Source organism: Triturus cristatus, chromosome 6 (genome assembly GCF_964204655.1).
Source record: "Triturus cristatus chromosome 6, aTriCri1.1, whole genome shotgun sequence".
NCBI lineage: Eukaryota > Metazoa > Chordata > Amphibia > Caudata > Salamandridae > Triturus > Triturus cristatus.
The window spans coordinates 1,366,595,221-1,366,615,988 of NC_140589.1; positions in this window are offsets into that span (position 1 = coordinate 1,366,595,221).

Sequence of the window (20,768 nt, forward strand, 5' to 3'; positions counted from 1 at the left end):
TGCTTCAGTTGCGTCGCAAGCGCGACGCAAGCGCGACGCAACTCCAGCACTGTTCCAACCTACCCTATCCCTAGCACATGGTGCGTCAAGCCTTACGCCTGCTTCAAGCAGGCGCAGGGTTTTGGCGCATCAGCGTTGGGAAAGTGACTCAGTCAAATCTTATAGATTTGACTGAGTCACTTTTCAGGGGCGTTCCTGCAATGGAACGCCCCCCCCTCTGTCGACACGCCCACGTGAAACCTGACGCAGGTTTTCCGTGGCGCAGGGCTTTACATCGTGACGCATCTCCATAGATGCATCACGATGTAAATATGGCGCAACGTGGCGCAGGGTTTACACCGCCGCTGCGTCACAAAAGTGACGCAACGGCAGCGTAAAAGTGGCGCATCTCCAATATAGATCTGCCCCATGGATGGGCCATCTTTACAAAAAAACCTGTGTTTCCCATAGTGCTGGCACTAAAAAAGCAGCCTAGTGCCGGCACAGGCACCCTGCTGCCATGTTTCAAGGTTGCTTGAACTGCAGGGGAGATTGTTTATGTGCAGGAAGGGACACCTTCCTGCACATAAACAATCAATAATGGCGATTTGGTCTTTGTATGTGTGCTGCAGAACTTCGGGTCCAGTTTGTGCTACGTAAAAAAAAGAGAAAAACTGCAATTCCACATTGTAAAAATGCAGACCTGTGTCTGCGCACAAAATGGAATTCAGAAAGCTACCCCACTGGCGAACCTCTCATAGCTTTTCAGGGACCACCTTGAAAAATTTGGGGTCATATTATCAAGAAACGGAGTTAAAATTATCGCCGCTTTATCGGCAGAAAACTGCAGCTAAAGCGGCGATAATGGGCTTGATAATATGCCCTTGTGAATTCCTATAGAAGCCCATGTTGACACCAGAAAATGGGCTTCTATGGGAATTCTCCACGGCATATTATCAAGCCCATTATCGCCGCTTTGGCGGCAGTTTTCTGCCGCTAAAGCGGCGATAATTTTAACTCCGTGCTTGAGACCCCTTAGTAAATTGCGTAATATCTTTAAAAGTATTGTTAAACAGGAAAGAGCATGACAAAAGTCATTTAAGGCGTTTTTCGTGCATATGCAATCTTCATGCCAATGGTGAGCTACTTTGGAACGTTTTTACGCACGTGCTGCAATGTATACAACATTCAAGTACTTGAAATAATTAGCCTATGTACCGAAAATGCTAGCACTTCCCAAAGCCTATGTTTTGATAAAGTCGTATTTAAGTACATGCTCAAATCATGTCCATGCCAGGTATTTTTCATAGATATGGCTTCCTAACTGTAGTCATTGACAATTCCAGAGAGCAGAAAGAAGTTCAAATTTCATGTTTCCATCTTTTCACTAAGTGGGGAACGGGCAGGCTAGTTTATCATTTTAATTCGGGGACTTTGTCGACAAGATAAGTCTCTTTATAGGATTTTTCTAAAGTCTCATAATTTATCAAATGAAAAATAATTTAGCAATGCGTCATTAATTTAATTTCTTCTCAGTGTGGATCATTAAGAGGTATGGGTGCGTTTCCAGCAATGTGGCTGCCACACAGCTGTGGCTATGGAATATTTTTATTGGTTTAATTGAACATCTGCGCACTGTAATTGATACATGTAATAACAGTGCAGTGGCAACTAAAGGAGAAAAAGGTACAACTGTCACAGCAAATAGTTTGCAGTGCGATCCTGTAAACTGTTTTTTTTACTAAGACAACAATTAGCATTATTAGAGGATGTTTCTCTATCGATGACATGTTTAATTATAAAAAAAAAAAATGTAAGCTCCAACAGGTGTGTAAAATAATGTTTATAAAATCATTTTAAACAATTCTGATGAACAGTAAACACAAAGAACCAGTATTTCCTTTGTTAAGTGTGAGGGCCTAGGAAATCTCTCAGGGGCCACTGCAGCTTGCAACACCCATTGCCCCATTGAGTGCTGCCAACTACAAATACCAACACTACCTGCTTACCACCACACTGCTACAAATGTGACAATTTGACTGTCGCCGGTCACCCAGTCTGGTACAATGGCCTAGACATGCTCATAATATTATTTTTAATGCATACTGAGTTGAAGAACACTCTGCTTATGTGCTCTGTTTAAAGATAGAAAGACAGCACTACCATGTGGTGGACTGTTTTATAAATGATTTGCAGGTGTTAATAAATAAGTCCTGATGCCCGAGCACAGGCAAGCAGTACCTGGCATAAACTTTACCACTTATGCCTCTGCCATGTATACATTTTACCATGAAGCCTTTCCCACACATGCCTTTACCACGCAGATGCCTTTACCAGGCATGACTTTACTTCGCAAGGTAAGTATATTTAAGGTAAGTGTGTGTGTTTATATATATTTTCATTAAAAAAAATAAAAAAATAAAAGTAACGTTATAATGTGAAATGTTCAGTAACAATGTAACATTTTAATCTCTAAAAACCACAGACATTCACCAGTTATAGTTATCTAAAGTAAGTATAACTCATGCCTTAAAATAACTATAACTCGCGCCCCGCCATGCACAGTTTTCTCATCAATAGTTTCATTGCAAATTTTGCAGTGATCAATTGCCTTGGGCAACTCTTAAATTGTTTCGAGCAGATAATACAACATGAAAATAAAAATGAATGAACAATAACAACACATAAACAAGACACAAAGGGGTCTATTAGGATGGCGAGCGGACTCCAGTCCGCCCGCCACCCTAGTGGTGCTGGGAACGGCCGCCAGTGATGCGGCGTTCCCGAGGATGCGACCGCCACCGTGGTGGTCGCATCCTGTAACTTTAACATTATGGCGGGCGGTGCTGTATTTAGCACCCACCACAATGTTAAACGGGCATGTTGAGCATTTGCATGCACAATGTGACAGGCACCGCGTGGTGCCTGCCCCCTTGTGCATGCAAATGTCGGGGGTACCATGGGTCCCCACCAAGTGCAGCAACCCAACCCCCTGGGGGCCCCCAACAGGCCTGCCAAAGGCAGTCTTCACATGCCTTTCCATGGCAGAGTCTCTGCCGTGGAAAGGCATGAGACCGCCATCATCGTAATATGGATGGCGGTGCCTGGCAATCCACCCGCCATCCTAATAGACCCCAAAGTGTATGTGAGGGAAGAAATGGCAATATCTTAAACAGTTGTATTTTTTTATTTATATATCAATTTGTCAATCTATTTTCAAAATGTTAAAAACAATTACATACTATATTTACACTATCATTATGTCATCAATAACCTTTCTTTAATACTCCATTTGCATCTGCAGTCAAGTAAGAAAAACCAACACATACACACTAAGAGCTAACTAAATCAGATGTGATCAAAACAATTTACACACAAAGGATAATATCTGGAGTGCACATTAATCCTATTGGTACAGTATTATTGGCAACAGCAAATTCTTGCTGTTGCTAGTTGACAAATGTCTTCCAAATTCATCTACATGCATTTCAGGACGAGAGCGGCTTATTCAGGAAAGCCACTGATTATCACTATGTCAAATACCTGCAATCACGTGTGCCTACTTAGTTTACATTAAATATATACATACACAAATTAATATCAAACCTCAGGTAGTTCACATTTTGTCACCAAAACACTGGATACCAAGTTAAAAAATCACCGAAATGTGCTAAAAGCAAATAAACATGGTGTATTAATGTGAAGAGTATATCCAAAGGATTGGAAAAAATCAGTGAGCGACCAAGGCTGTGGAACTTGAAAGAGGACTGGTGCTCCAGACAGATAGCTGATATTGAAGAAAGAGAACACAAAAAGGAAGAAGCTAGCGAAGAGCTCTTTCCCATCTCTGATGGATTAGTGTTCTTACTATTGTATGATGTGAGTTATTCAATAACCTCAGAGACTGCCATGTTCTTAGGCTTGGTACACAGCCTAAATGAATAGTACACAAATATTGCAGTGATCTCATCAATGATGTCATAGAAGAAGTCATGAGTGATGTAATATGTGAGGGTGCAAGATATAGTTACCTTAGGGCATGATAGTCACTTGAGATATCCATAACTGGTGAATTTCTGTGTTTAAAATGTTACGTTGTGAATGAATGTTTCACCCAACCATAACGTCACTTTAACCTCTGCTTTCTTCAGTGAATTTCTAGGGTTTTTAAATGTAAAGCAATATATTATTACCATATGAAAATCCAACCTGTGGGGGCGTTGGCTACAGGGCATGGCTGCCAGCCAGGCCCTTTGGCCAACCCCACACCGTGCAGGGCCATCCATCATGCGTGGCAGGGAGTCGAGCTCAGGTTGCATCCAACCCCACCACAGCTGGCCAAGCCCATGTTGTGCACGACTGTCGGCAGTCTGCGGCAGGGGTTGAGCCTTTGCCACGAGGCATAGAATTAGCCTCTGGGCCTTAGGAACCCCATCGCCATGGCCAAATATAATAAAAAAGAGGAGTGGGCCATGAGGCCCCACACCCGAGCATTACTAGGCCTCAAGGGCCCCATCAACGAGGCCCCAGCCGGCTCCCCGCATGCTGTGAGAGATGGCATTGCAATCTGTTAATCAGTTTCCCTGCCTACATTAGTGCAGGTAGGGATACAGATCGCAAGTCTGCGCCCAGCCAGCACATGATGCCGAAGACACCTGTGTGTCAGCGGCATCAAGGGCAAATCTACAGAAGCCACAGGAGAACTATCCAAGAAACCCTAGAAGACCAGCACCAGTGGCCCTCAATAGACCCACCCTAGTCCTGGGTGGGAGCTGAAGTTAAAATCCTAAAGTCCATCCTTGCAGTGTTACAGAGATCTTCCTTCTAACTAGGCAATATTCTGTCGTTGCTGACACAGGTCCAAGTATTCTCTCAAAAGTCTTTCCCTTTTGTAGAGAGTTTCAAGCTGGGGGTAGATGCTTCTAGAAGCAAGGCCACTTTGCCCAATCACAGGGTACTACATCATCCCTCCACACCAGCAACAAGCCTCCTGCACAGTATTCTGAGACATTTAAAGATGGCAATTTCAAGTGGTTTATGAAAAGACATTCCCTGGGAGCATCAGCTCCATCCCCAACTGGCACAGCTGCCTAATTCCTTATAATCAAAACTTAAAAAGTGATCCCCTCATTGTGTTTGGTTCCAGAGGTCTGGCCTTCCTCCTTTGAATCAGATTATAACTGAGCCAGGGAAATATGGCAACTTCTAAAGAGCCATAAGCAGTGTAGATATGCCGAAAATGACTATGGATCGGGATGCATGTTAACTCTAAGGGTTAGATTTCCTGTAGGACTAAGTGTGGCAAAACTGTACTTTGGGTCATATTTTGAGTAGAATGTGTAATTCCATTAAGCACCACATACTTTCAAGCACTAAAGGCCTGAACTATGAATGCTCATTCACAATTATAAGGCCCAGACCATGTTTTTACCAATCTCTGAAGGGTGCCTTCTGTGACAGGCAGCTTGTGTGCAGAGACTGGGCTGAGCAAGACAGTAGTCTCGCAATCACAGCCCACACACATGCATGTACTCACATTTTCACATGTAACCAGCCCCATAGCCTCTTAGCCTAGCTGTTTAGCAGTGGGCTTATCTTAAAAGGCAGACACTGGCGGTTTGCACTCCCAGTCCATTTCCACACAATTTTCCATGAGTGAGACTCAGTTGGTGGGACTGGCTCACAGTAAATAAAACAAATGGGTAGTCAAAAGTGAAAAAACAGGGGATAAATGGGCAGACCCATTTCCTACAATGCCTTTTTTTGTAAGGATGATTTTTGGTGATGAATTGAAATTATTGGTACAAAATATTACAAAAATCAAAAGCAAACACAACAATCTTACAAAAATCAAAAGCAAACACAACAATTCAGACACAAACCTAAAAAGTTTGAATGATCTAGAAGACATTTTGAAAGCATTAGGTGCTGGAGTCATTAGTTTCCTTTTAATACATTCCAGCCTAAAAGTAACAGAATAATTCCTCCACAACAACTCAAGGAACCAAAAGAAATCCCAGGCAGCATTCCTGATTATGCTTAGATACAGGGATATCTAGAACCAGTGGATGAATGCTTGATTTGTTTTCCAAGAACACTGGCTCTAGTTGATTTTAGACAAGTGGGTGATATAAATAGTATCAAAGGGGTACAAAAAGAGTTGGCTTCAGTGCCTCCAGTTTTCACTAATCTGGACCTGTTTGCCCAGAAAACATGTAAATAAGAAAGCTGTAATCAGCAGTGTCAGTCCTTCAAGGAGAAAGGTTATAGTTCAGACTGAATAGTCTTTCTAGTAATGAAATAGTCAAAAGATTGCAGGATGGTAATAGACTTGAAAGATCTGGAACACATCATTTTGACAACTCATTTCAGAAAGAATTATCTTTCATGTTTAATATTGTTGATCATGAAATAGGATTCTCTGACAAAGGTAGATATACAGAACGTGTATTTCCACATACCAATTAATGAGTACCATTACAGGTATCTGAGGTTCACAATAGGGGATTTTTGTTGTTCTTAAGATGGTTTCAAATTTTCATCGTTTTGGCTCCAGTGTCTTTCTTGCTTCACCACAGAAGTGTCAGGATTCATTCCTACATTTGTGATCTCCTACAGAGTCACCTTTCTCAGCAGAGACTTTGAGAGATAAAGTGATTGTGCTACAGACTTTAAGGGACTTTGGACTTCTAATCAACTACTGAAATCCAAGCTCTTATCATCACAGACCAGGTAACATATAGGTCATCTGTTCAGGCCAGAAATACTGTAAGTATTTTTGCCAATGAAAAGAAGGTTCTAACTCCTACAACACCTGAATCTTTTGTTGTCAAAAGAAAGAGCTTCAATCAAGGAATGACTTTTAGGTAGATATGGTAACTACACACTCTTTAACATTTTGTCTTATTTTAGGCTCCAAACCTGTTTGTGATTCCTGCAGTGTGGATGTAACTAGGTAAAGTGGTGTCTTCTATTCTATGCCATTGGTCTCCTGTATAGAAGGAGGACAATGCTTCAATTTCTGATTTCATGATATTCGGGAAAACACCAGTAATGGTCCAGTCCAGCAACCTTGCACATGGAAACCTTGTTTCAGGTGCAGATGCAGTGATACTGACAACGGATGACTGATTAACAGGTTTGAAGATTTTTAGTTCAGAATCAATCCAGGGTCTCTGGTAGGTTCAGGAAAAGTCACACCTATCCCACTGGAGAGAGATGACAGCAGTGTGATTTGCTCCTCAGAATTTTGTGGACAGACTTGGCGGGGCTGTAGAGGTAGTGGGCACAAGCAACATGAGTTCAACGTCCCTAATCACCCATTCTGAACATGCTTCTGGTCATTGAATCAACTTCTTTGGAGGCAGAAAAAATCCCGCTCTGAATCACAACAGTCCATATTCAAGGGGCAGTGTGCAGGTGGATCAGCTGATTGATGTTTTTCTTCCTCTCAAGAGTTCTCTCTCAGCCATTATGATTTTTAGGCGATGGATCAGCAATTTGGTTCCCTACAAGTGCACATGTTTTCTTCCATTATTTTGCTTCAGGTTACAGTACCCATTAGTTATGGGGACAAATGACCTTAAGAGTGACTGGATGAAGGTCCTCTTGTACGCATTTCCCTCAATACCTCTCCTTCACTGAGTCTTAGCAAACTTTCAGAGAAACAGGGCAGAAGAGACTGTAAGAATTCCCTATTGGCAGAAAAAAAACTGGTTCTCTCTCCTCATACTCCTGTCAATGTCAAAGGGATGGATGCTACCTTTAGTCCCCATACATCGATGCCAGACATTACCTCCGATGTCCACTTTCAGTTGTCTAATGCTATCTGTTTTAAGGGATGAAAGATTAAGGCTTTTGAGTTTGAGTCTTTCTCTACCAGTTTCTCTTTCAATCTAAGTTTCTAGAAGATATGAATGAAATATTCCCACTGACTTGTTTACTTGAGAATGCCCATCAATTTTTACTGGAACGTTTTGATAAGAATTTTTGATTATCAGCCTTGAAATTGTAACGGTTTTCAGTTAAGATATTTAGATCTCTTTCGGGAGATTTGTCTCAAGTATGATCCCTTATTAATCATCTTTTTAAGGAGTTCAATGTTTTAGTGAGTTGAATGATTTACTTCCAGCATTGGACCTTCTGGTTTAGAAGTTTTTACAGTTTCCTACTTTTGAGCCTCTAGATGAGATTGCAGGGAAATATTTGACGCTTACAATTAAAACTATAGCCACAGCAAGAAAGAGTAGTTAGTTAGGGCAACTTCTTTGTTATTGTCTCTATCTAAGAGTTTAAGAGAACAGAATTGTAATAAGATTGGAACGTGACATTATTCAACTCAGTCTTTCATAGGGCACAGGAGGTAATGTTACCAGTGTTATGTTCAAATCCTACCATTTATTCCAACATCAATTTGAATGTTTTAGATGTGGTGAGAGCAGTAACCATTTCTCAATGCTGATCTGCCAAGTAGAGGCATTCTGACACTTTGCTCATACACTGTGATATGGCAAGAAGAGGTTAAAAGTCCTCCAAATCAACTTTGAGTTATTAGGTTAGGACTGTGATTTATTCAGACATATCAAAAGGCTTAACATGCTTTCTGTGTAGTCCATGTGCACACTTCAACCACAATCAATTCAGTACTTTCAATCTGATCCTTAACAACATCTCAATCTGTTCTAGAGATAACAGTATCCCTGAGTCTTCAAAAGGTCATGAATTCATCTCAGTCTTTATCATATTACAATCCACCCATACAAAAGTAAAACATCTTGTCAACTCATGTAATGTTATGAGGTTTAGAAGTGAAAAAAATAAACACATAAACATCCATACTCATAATAATTATACAATACATAACCTTCACCATGAAAACATCAGAATTCTCATGTTGTCCGAATATGTGAGTTAGTAATGCACACAGTTCAAAAGCAAAGAAATGCATAGCTTTCTTTGATGTAGAATGATACCACCAAGAAGGGAAGGTGAAGACTAGGCTGTACAGGAAGCAAATTTCATGCTGCCAGCTGCCACCCTACACCTCAAATCAGAGCAATACTGTTTGGTAAAATGATGAGAGCAAGAAGTAACTATAGACTGGAACAGGAATTCAGAGAAACAATTGCAGATATGCAAGGGAGAGCATGTAGCCTTACAGCTAGAGCGGTCGATATTGAAGCTGGGGAACCGGGTTTGAGTCTCGGCAACGACGCTCAACATCCTGTGATTCTGGGCAAATCACTTAATCTCCCCGTGCCTAAAAAAAATGAATGTGTCCTTATGTAACACAACTGATGCTATGTAAAGCGCTCTGATACCCGATATCTTCAGGTCTAGTTTGGGCTATATAAAACTCCCCCCCCAAAAAAGAGAGGTTGCATACCAGAGGCATGAAAAGACCTATGTAATGCAAGCATTTAAGATAGTGTGTAAATTGAATAGAGTAAGAATGCTTTTTTCCAAGATAAAGAAAGAGACAACTGACAAACATTGAGACTGATCACCACATACAATTCAGAGAGTCCAAGCTAAGAAGAATTTTAAATAAACACTAGCAAATGACACAGGTTCACAGTTTCCAAGTATGTTAACCACAAGCCATGTATTGGCTTTAGAAAATGGTTACGACTGAAAGATATTCAGCTCTAGTTAACCATTGAAACCAAGAGTGCTTTGGTTATAAAGTAACCAAAAGGATTCTTTAAATGTGGCTAATGTGCCATGTGCAGATATTCAATTAAGTTAATTGCCAAATTCAGGTATAATAACAACTGGGAATTTAGTGTTAATTCATACATTTCATGGTATACCAACTTTGTAGTCCACACCTTGATTTGGGAATGCAAATAAGTCTATGTGGGCAGTGTAATTAGATCTGTACATAATAGGTTTTGGAGAACACATACAAGCCTTTCAGACTTATGACTATCAATTACAGAGCACTATGTTAGATCCTATACTTTGTTCTGATCTCTATGGTTATTACAAACAATAGATGGTTTACTCATTGTAAAATGTATTTTCCTATCTTTTGAGTACTGGCGTACTTATGAGACGAATACATGCCATGCTGCAACCATAACACGATTGTGTCACAACTGAGATAATGGCATGTTTCATCTTTGGAAAATAGTGAACACACACAAATCGAGATTAGGCACACATTTAATAATACATATCACTTCTACTTTAACATACATCTGCTAAATGACAGTTTTCAATATCATTAAATGAGACATTTGAAAATGGCAGGAATTAGTCTAACTTTAATGGGATTGCTTGCCATCAATAATAAAGTTACATTATTAGCTCAATTGTAACCTTGAGTAATGTTCACAAAATTGCTGTCGGATATTGTGACTTAAGCAATCAGTCTTATACTAAACTGGGTTGTGCAGGATAGTGATGGACTCCAATGAACGATAGCTAGGTCATTTGGGAATTATTGACCTTGAGCCCTTACAAGATGGTGCTCATCGATTTTACATTTAAGCAAAGGCATTCTTGGAGGCCAAGGCTGGACACCACAAAGACGTAGCCAGGAGTCTCATTTGAGCCCAGGTAATATTTGAGTGGGTAATGTTCGGCAATATGTTCTATTTTTAAATGGTAACCAAAAATGGATTCTAATACATCTGGAAATCTCTAGCACTTTTTAGATTATATTGTAATGCGAAGAAGGTGAGTCCTATATCTATTTGAATTGTGTTATTCAATTATGATGTGTTTAGTTTAGCAAACCTTTAGACAGGGTATTTTATTTTGAGATGATTTTAGAGCAGATAGTTGATATATGGAATGTTTCATTTTAATTTTGAATTCACACTTTACATGATAATTCTTTATACGTTGAGGTGTTTGACTATCTCGATACAGACAATGCAGATAAACAAGAAGTTTTTTGGGTCAATAATCTGGAGTGGATTTCTTTTTCATGGCAGCAGGTAAATTACTGACATATTACTCATTTAAATATGCTCTCTTATCTATGGATAATGAGGTGGCATTGTGCATCTGATAATAGATTGTTTCCACTCATTGGTTGTATTCATTCATATATGTTCTTGGTACTGGGGACTCATGATAGCAGGAGATACAGCTGACATAAAGACATGTTTTGATCACTTAGAATACTTTCAAGATATTGGGCACAGAGATAGATGCACTATATGGTTCCATTGTTAAGATACTAATTGGTAAGAATTTAAACAGTGCAATATTGAAATGTGATGCAGGGATCATGGGGACATGGTGATTGAGAAATTATCTTATAACCATATTTTAGAATGTCTTATATTTACCTTTCTAAATATTTGGTGTTGTGTTCTCCCTATGCTTTACTCCATTTCAAAATAAAAATAATTATTGCACCTTTTTGCTTCCATCAATTTTGTTCAAGTGTAAATGTACCTTCCTTGCCATTTTTGGCAGATATCCCATATGTTATGTAATTTACGTGCATTATTACCTATATCATTATCTTTAAAAATGGCATATTCAAATATTTATGGTATAATATTCAGGATTTGCAGTTAAATAAAACTTGCCATCAAATATGGTTTGTAACATCATACCAGTTACTTAATACTTAGAGGTTTAAACATATCTGAATCATTGCCAGTACCTAAATATTGACACAGCAGTTGCCAGGCAATGTTAACCAAATCATTTGTTGTTAGACTATTCCTAAGCTATAATGTCAGCACTATAAAACAACATACTATATTTTCCTAAATGTTATGACATTGTAAATATCTGCTGGGAATCATGCTAATGATCTAACAGCAATCTCTTGTTGAATTTGTACAACCCCAATGCACTTACTGAGAACTCGACTCAGTAATTAGCTTTGTAAGTCTTTATAGAGTGATTGAGGCTGGATTCAAACACATTCATTACAGTAGTTATCTTGGGAGATATTAGTTTGCATTAGTAGAAAACAACTTTATTGTGTAGTTAATTAAAACCATTAAAATTTTAGCATAAAATACGCCAGATATGACAACGTACTTATTTACCCTTTGAGTTGCGCTTACTTGGCATCGCATGGAGCAATATTTCCTTATGTGGTGGTTTTCCTCACCATTGCAAAGTTTGAAATAACAGATAATATTGTCCGGACTGATACTAAAATTTTGTTACGTCAAAATCTCTAGTGAAGCGGTATACATGTTACGTCTAAAGCAGTGAAGTGGGGTCAGCATGGAAACAGATACGGAATCACCACTATAGTGGCTTTAAACAAGATTTGATGTGCAAAATAGCGAATTCATTCCACCTTCTTAAAATAGGACATTAAACATATTGTATATAAAAACCAAGACGACGCATTTGTGTCCATCATGAGGAAAGTGTTCACTAGTTTCAGATGCTTTGTTCAATTTGGGGCGGCCACTGGGCTAGGGTTTCATGTGCAAAAATTGCCTTTTCACTATTACAAGCATCCCTACTAATACATAATTTCATTTTCAAGCACACATCTTAAAATAAGGCATTATGCATCTAAAATCAGTGGAAAAACAGAATAAGTACAAGTGCATGCCAAGTATTCACTGTCCTCAATTCCCATTATTTCCAAACCTGTGCTGTGCAATTTGTGGCTGCCGCAAGATTGAAATTGATCGCGAGGGTGCAGAGTCATGTAATGATCTTAAAGTTAAGAGTGGAGCATAATTTCGTCTGACACAGTAGAGTTCGGTCTATGTACAAAAAGTGCTAGATGTCCGCTGTCTTCTTTTTCAATGATTACGGGTTTGCACTTTTTACAGTATAGGGTAGGGCAGCCACGAGACTTGGGTCTTAAGTCAGCAATGTGGGTTCGATGTTGTCTGCAACAGTTTTCTGACAAGTTGCAAAAACGTTGTTGTCGTCCATGCAAGCTGTAGCGACTGGCTGTTTAGTAATGCTATTATGGCGGGTCGGCATGAACCTATCCGAAGCGAACGGAGGGCTGGAAGTTAAACGTGCCGTCTCCAAGTATTGACGGCTGGACAGATGCACAAGAAATGTAAGACTGACTCTTCTGCATGTCCGCAGAGATGACACAGACTGGTCAGTCAAGTTTGTCTCTATGTTGGGATTTGATCTTTTGAGCAAAAGCTCCCAGTCGAATCAAGAGCAGTAAGTGCTGTATTGTTGGTGAAATGTAATGTACAAGATACTGCTGCGGGGACCGGCCCCATACTTGGAAAAAAATATCCATCCATGTTTCTTCTTTGTGAACATTGCTTTGTCCAGTAGCCAAGCTTTGTGTTTACCAGCAGTATTTACTATTTTTTTTAATAAGGAGAAGCTGTTGTTTGTACCCCATACTTCATGCATATTTACGGTGGTTAACGCTTGCTGAAGCGTGGTAGGCCAGTCTTTCTTGCTTTTGGGCTGGTTCTTTAATTTGGTCCAGCAGAGACCTAACAAGGATTCGTCTTGGGCTGCTTTCAGCTTCCGGCACAGTTTGAGTATTGCTGCTGACCTTACTGGGAGTTTGCAGTACTGTGATGCTAATTCTTGGTTGATTAGGCTTAGTTCGCATTAGGCGGAGGGTCACTCTCTATATTTCTAGCATAGTTCTCAGGGGGAGATTTTCAATGAAATCATTTGTGATTTCAACCTATCCATTGGGTAGAGTCGCTTGGGGGATCCTCCATATATCTTTTGGTCCATCATATATGGGGAAGAAGTGGTTAATAGTATTAATTATGTTCTGCTATCAGCACCATTATGTCTGTTAATAACTAAATAGGTTATTTCATGTCAGGCTAGGAATGATCATAACCAACTTTCAGTCTCCAATAATTGGGACATTGCAGGAGACCCAGCTTGTAAGAAGTCAGGGGGACAGTGGGTCCAGGTCTTTGCCTTGAAGGTTTGATGAGGTCTGCTTGTGGGCTCACTGTGATTTGTCATAGGCCCTCAATTGTAAACATAGGGTGGTGGTTGAAGTCACCGAATGTTGGTGGAATTACAAAGCTGCCATTAAAAATCAAAAGGATGGCTTGAGGCACGAAGCCTGGGATAATTTGGGAGATGTTTGCTTTTTGAATTGTAGTGCCAAATTTTGGAAATGTTTGTAAATTGCCCTATTTTCTCTAGTGATGATTCTTCAGCCCTCCATGGTTTAATTGCCCCTGGTAATGGGTGGCCCGTTTTAGAGATATTTACGGTCTGTGGCCCATGAGGGGTTGGGGTGGAGCCTTTCGCTATGTTGGATTATTCTAATCTCTGGTTTAAACTTGGGCAAATCAGGGAACCAATTGCTTCGATCTGTAGCAATAAGGCCCCTGGCCCAGATAGGGTCCCCTCAGACTTATTTAAAATGAAGTTTAACTTGTGGACTCCCATGCTTACTATGTTTTTGAATGCTATGGTTAACATTTTGATCCCTTCCTCATGGTCACATTCTGTGATTAATTCTATCTTCAAATAGACTGTTAAGATTTTTGGGTAGGCAATCTTAGCTCGTCTTGAAGAGTGGGCTGAGCAGAACCAGCCACCTTCTGACATCCAATATGCTTTTAGAAAAAACAAAATCACTATTAATCAGGCATTATACTTATATTTATGTATTATTAAGTTCACTGTAGCTACCTCTGATAGTATCCACATGGCATTTATGGATCTTACATCAGCATTTGACAGCATGAACAGGAATACATTATGGCCTTTAATGATCTCCCTTAGACTTGATGTTGAGATCGTATATTTCATGGCTGACTTGCAACAGAACATGACTGCTTGCATCAGGTATAGTCTGAATGGGAACTACACAGGTCATTTTGCTATTGTTTTTATTTACAGTGTATGTTAATCACCTCAAGGGTCATTTGTTTGGAGAAGGTTTTGATCTACCACAAATGGACAAGGGATCTATTCAGTCCTCCTTTATGCAGATGATGCAGTCCTTCTAGCTAGGACAGCCCTTGACCTTTCATACTTATTGGACTCCTTGTTGACTTTTGTGGCCTCTCTTGACTTAGCAACAAACACGGAGAAGTCACATGTTATGGTTGTGGGTCCAAGATCCTTGAAGAGTAGAAAACACTGGGTGGAAATTTCTCTTGTCTCTTCCTTTTTACATTGTGGTGTCCTGTTTGCCCAAAAGGTTTCCTAGTCTCCTTCACCAGCCAAAAGGTTACTTTTTAAGAGAACCAGCGGAGCATTTTTTGATTTTGCTGCCAGGCTTGGGAATAAACCTCTACTGAAGATTCATGATGCTAAATGTGGGCCCTGCATTGCAGCAACCTCTGGGGAAATGTGAATAGTTCATATCTTCAAGTAGTAGAGAATCTCTTTCTCAAACGTTTGCTGGCCCTGCCAAGTGGTACGTCTTCCTTTATTGTTCATGAGGGTCTAGGGAAGGGTTAAATAGCTGATATAATTTCCCTTTGACCTCTTTAAATGGCTTTCAATCTGGGTTAATCCAGATCTAGAACTCAATAGGCTACTTCTGAGGGACTGCCTCTCTTTGGATCATGTGAAAATAACCCCCTGGCTAAATTATGTCCGAATGGGTTTGCAGGCCCTTGGGTGACCTGAGGCATTCACAGCTCTTTATTCTATTACAAACAAAATTTAGCCTGGACTAAGGTTATCTTCCTCGCTCGTAGAAAATCTAATAGGGATGCCATTGACTAGCTAAAAGGGTCTGCTCATGTGTTTTTCAATCATAAAACAACTTTGTATATTGAACCCTATTTGATTTTTGTTCATGATTGCTTTCATTGTTATCTTTTAACTCGATTTTGCATGAGACTTATACATCAATTGCTTGCATTTCCCAAAGGGTGGTCATTGGTGGAGAATCTTCATATATGCCATTGTGATACCTTTTTGAAACAAGATACCCTTTATTTTTTTTATTTTTGTGACATTTCTATGTCACAAGTTCATAATTCCTCTCCTTAAGGGTGTGAACTTTATGCAGGCAAGGCCCTCTCTTATTTTTTTACAGTTGTTAACATCAGAAAACAACTGTTTTTGTATTACTGGGTTTTTAAAGGGTGGTGTAAAGACAAGACTGAGCCTGGATAATTAATTGTCTTAGAATCAGTTTTTCTTTTTTAGGATTGATTGATATGTATATTAAGGTTTCTTATTGTGATTTTGTAACTGTCTTGATCTTTTTAATATGGAGTGTATTTATTTTTTATGCATATTTTATGGAAATTGCTTTATCTAATAGACATTTATTTTGATATTTCAAATAATGCTAAGTATGTATTTTCTTCCAAACAAGTTTACAGTATTTCATTGACCAATATAAACAAGTCATTGTTTTAAAAATGTATCTCCAATAATTCATAAATGTCAACAATCTATTTATTTCATCCATAATTAGAGCCTTGCCATTTCCTCATTATACTCATCATCTTATTTTTTTTAATGGATTAATAACAGAGGTATATATTTTATTTGACTAAATCTGATAAACTATTGCTACATTTGCAGCATTCATACCTTTTAGAAAAATAACACAATACTAAAATGATGACAGAAAAATAGAAATAAATACTCCTTTATAAGGACCATGGGTCTGATTCACAAAGAGTCTCTTCAGTTGTGGCAGAGACCCCACAGGCGTGAGGGAGTCCCTGCACTCAGGGTGGAATCTCTGCAATGAAAGTTGCGGAGATTCTGCCCCAAATGCGGAGACTTCCCCACAAATGCAGGGTTTCAGCAATGAGTGTGGAGGCCCTTTGTGAATCAGACCCCTTATGTGTTAACATCTTACCTAAGATATAATAATATAATATTATCTGCATTTTCAGCACATTCTCAGAAGCAGAACAAATCATGTGCTTTTCATAATGGATCAAATCCAGGTTTTCAAACTTAACCGTGTGTTTATGACTTTTTTATCCTTAAAACACCATTTTTCATTCCATACAATATTCAATACCTAGGCCCTGGTCCGAGAAATATTCACTGTTCTTGTGTATGTGTTATCAATGGTATGTGAACATTTCCTGATAGATGATTTCACAACATGTTGGTGTACTGGACTACATCCTTCAGTGTCCCCGTCGGATATTTCTGTTAAAACAGGCACTATTATTAAATCAGGTCTTGACCACCTTCCTCTTCAGGGATACAGGCAATAGGAACAATTCACAAAACCATTTATGAGGATGTGTAGTAGTGCTCCTGAAGTACTTCTTAATAAATTCATAAATAGATTTTACATTGGTATGAATGTCCTATCTCTCACGTGGAGCTCTGTATTGATAGTGTGTACAACTCCATACAGGAAGCCCTACATTTTTAGTGAAAGTACAGAAGTGACAAAGGGGAATGTCTAGAAAATTGGGAGTATCTTCTAGAAAGTGGAAAGAAGAAAAGGAAAATTAAGGAAGGGCACATGTAAATATACAAAAGCATCTACAAATGGATAATTCACTTGCATTTTACATAAATTATGCCCACACCTGCACCAGAGTACTACTGTGTGAACTGGCTCAACTATGCTCCAGCCTAGTCTTAGAGTAAGTCACACACCTTGCATGGCCAGACATAGTGCTGCAATTGAATCATACTCAAACCAATAGGGGCAGGCGTTAACACTACTAGCACAAAAACATATACCAAAAGTAAATTAATAAATAGTTAAAATAAAAATGGTCTACTAACGTAAGACTTTGCAGATATCTATAAAACTGACATTGTTAAAATGTGTTGAAAAATAAATAAACGCAAATCATTTTTAAAAAATGGTCATTTATCTTTAGAATTAGCAGAAATTTAAGGAAAGCAAATTTTAAGTATATTTAAAATCTATTAAATAATAATATAAACATAATTAAAATATAAAATGATCTTATTACTTTACCATTGCAGGCACCAATAATTAAACACACTGAAAAGCATGCATAAAATTATATATTAATGAATTAAAAAAACATTAACTCATCTTTCAGCTAACACTGCTCTACACACACTAAAAAGATACATTTTAACATGCTAACGTGCACACACACACAAACACACACTCATACCACATTTGTAACTGATATCTTACAGCATAAAAGGAAGGGCGCAGAGCCAAGCAAATATGTGTATGCTTCCATTTTTGATGATTGTCAGTTGTGTTAGTTTCCTTGGAAGAGAAGTGACTGGTTCCCATCTTCTTTGCAAAATCTAAATGGAAAGAATTGCAACCCTGTCAAAGAAAAGTCAGCCAGTAGTTCATCTTATTTAAGCATGACTAAACTCTACATTACATTTAATAATATAGATCCTTCAAACAAATATATTAACCTACAGGCACTCAACTGTTTGGTGTGAAGAACCATTATGTGCAACTTGGTTCTAGTGCACAAATATTCTGGCAATTTATCATCCTATCAAGGTCTCCTCATAGTACTTCCCTTGGCATATGCCAATACTTATACATTCTATAGCCTTGGCTTTGTAGTCAGCACTAGGCCATGGCTAAGCCATGGGTGCAAATCATTTAGCCAAAATAGTTAGAAACATGTAAACAATGCCATAGAAAGCATTATAACTGATTAAAAATACAATACAGAGGGCCATATTTATGAGAGGTTTGTGCTGCTGTTGTACCGCTAATATTGATGCGACAGCAACACATTCAGTACTCTATATCTACAAGCTGAGGCATGTGTCCAAATGAGTCTGTTTTTTATTCTCTTCATCAGAAAATAGCTGCGACAAAACCGGCTGTGGCACCACACAGAAAAACATGCAAGGTAGGTGTTCTACAAATTCCAATGTAAAACTAACGCAGTGATATTAATGTTTTTGTCAATGTGTGATGCATCATCAGCACATGGCGCACAAAGCCTTTAATGTGTCAAAATTCCTGTGCATTGTCAACACAGGCATAGGAAATGATGCCAATGCTGTGATACATTAAGACAAGCCGCACAAAATAATTTGGCAAGCTCAACTACACCATGGAGGTTCTTATTCTGAAGCTGGGAGTTGTGAGGAGACCACCACCATATAGGCAGTGAAGGAGAAGGGACCATCTTTTTCGGCAGCGGATTTCTCTCATTGACCTCAGAGAGGATGAGGTCAGCCGATAATATAGACTTAGAAGGGACTCCATTGCAGAATTGCTAAACAAGATTGTACCAAGGTTCTAGCCACCAACTACAAGGCCCAATACCATCCCTCCACAGGTCAAGCTGATGGAAGTCCTCCTCATGCTGGCATCTGGTTCCTTCAAGATTACAAGAGCCAGAGTGGTGGGAATATTGCAGCCATCATTCTCTGCCTTCCTACCCTCTGTCCTGGATTCTATCATCTGCCTCACAGGAACCGGAAGCACGCTTATTTAATCAACATGCAGGCCATCGTGGACCATCTGGGGATGTTCACCAATTTGCTAGCAAAATACCTGAGAAATGCACATGATGCCTACATCTTTAGGCACATGCAAAAGAAACAATTGATGGACAGAATGCTGGACAATGCAGTCACAGGGATCTGGGTTAAATCCAACGGTCTTTTCCTCACCACACCACCACAGTTCGGACCCAGCCATATGCAAATCAGTCTTGACCCTGTCCCTTGTGGGAACAGTCAAGCCCGAACTGCCAAGCAAGGTCCTCCCTGGACTGGAAACAAGCATCCTGGGACCGGTTTCAAGGCATCACCCTTCATCAGCCAGGCTAGCTTGAATACAGTGGTGTAGTGAGCACGGGACCCACGTCTGAGCCTACCCTTCCCACTTCGGGTGACATATGCAAAAGAAACAATTGATGGACGGAATGCTGGACAATGCAAACATTCACCCCCAGTCACAAGGATCTGAGTTAAATCCATCATTCTTTTGCTCTCCACCCCAGTTTGGACCCAGCCATATACAAATCAGTCTTGACCCTGTTCCTTTGTGGGAACAGTCCACCCGAATTGCCAAGCAAGGTCCTCCCTGGACCAGAAACAAGCATCCTGGGAACGGTTTCAGGGCATCCCCCTTCATCAGTCAGGCGAGCTTGAATCCAGTGGTGTAGTGAGCACGGGACCCATGTTTGGGCATACCCTTCCCACTTAGGGTGACATTGGAAAAAGAAACAATTGATGGACAGAATGCTGGACAATGCAAACATTCACCCCCAGTCACAAGGATCTGGGTTAAATCCATCATTCTTTTGCTCACCGCACCACCCCAGTTTGGACCCAGCCATATGCAAATCAGTCTTGACCCTGTTCCTTCTGAAGTGGGAAGGGTATGCCCAGATGTGGGCCCATACTCACTACTCCACTGGATTCAAGCTAGCCTGGCTAATAAAGGGTGATGCCCTGAAACCAGTCCCAGGATGCTTGTTTCCAGTCCAGGGAGGACCTGGCTTGGCAGTTTGGGTTGGACTGTTCCCACAAGGAACATGGTCAAGACTGATTTGCATATGGCTGGATCCAAACTGGGGTGGTATGGTGAGCAAAATAATGATGGATTTAACCCAGATCCTTGTGAATGGGGGTGAATGTTTGCATTGTCCAGCATTCCATCCATCAATTGTTTATTTTGCATATGTCACCCTAAGTGGGAAGGGTTTGCCCAGACCGGGGTACTGTGCTCACTACACCACTGGATTCAAGCTAGCCTGGCTGATGAAGTGTGATGCCCTGAAACCGGTCCCAGGATGCTTGTTTCCGATCCAGGTAGGACCTGGCTTGGCAGTTTGGGCTGGACTGTTCCCACCAGGAACAGGGTCAAGACTGATTTGCATATGGCTCTTTCCAAACTGGGGTGGTGCGGTGAGCAAAAGAATGATGAATTTAACCCAGATGTTTGTGACTAGAGATGAATGTTTGCATTGTCCAGTATT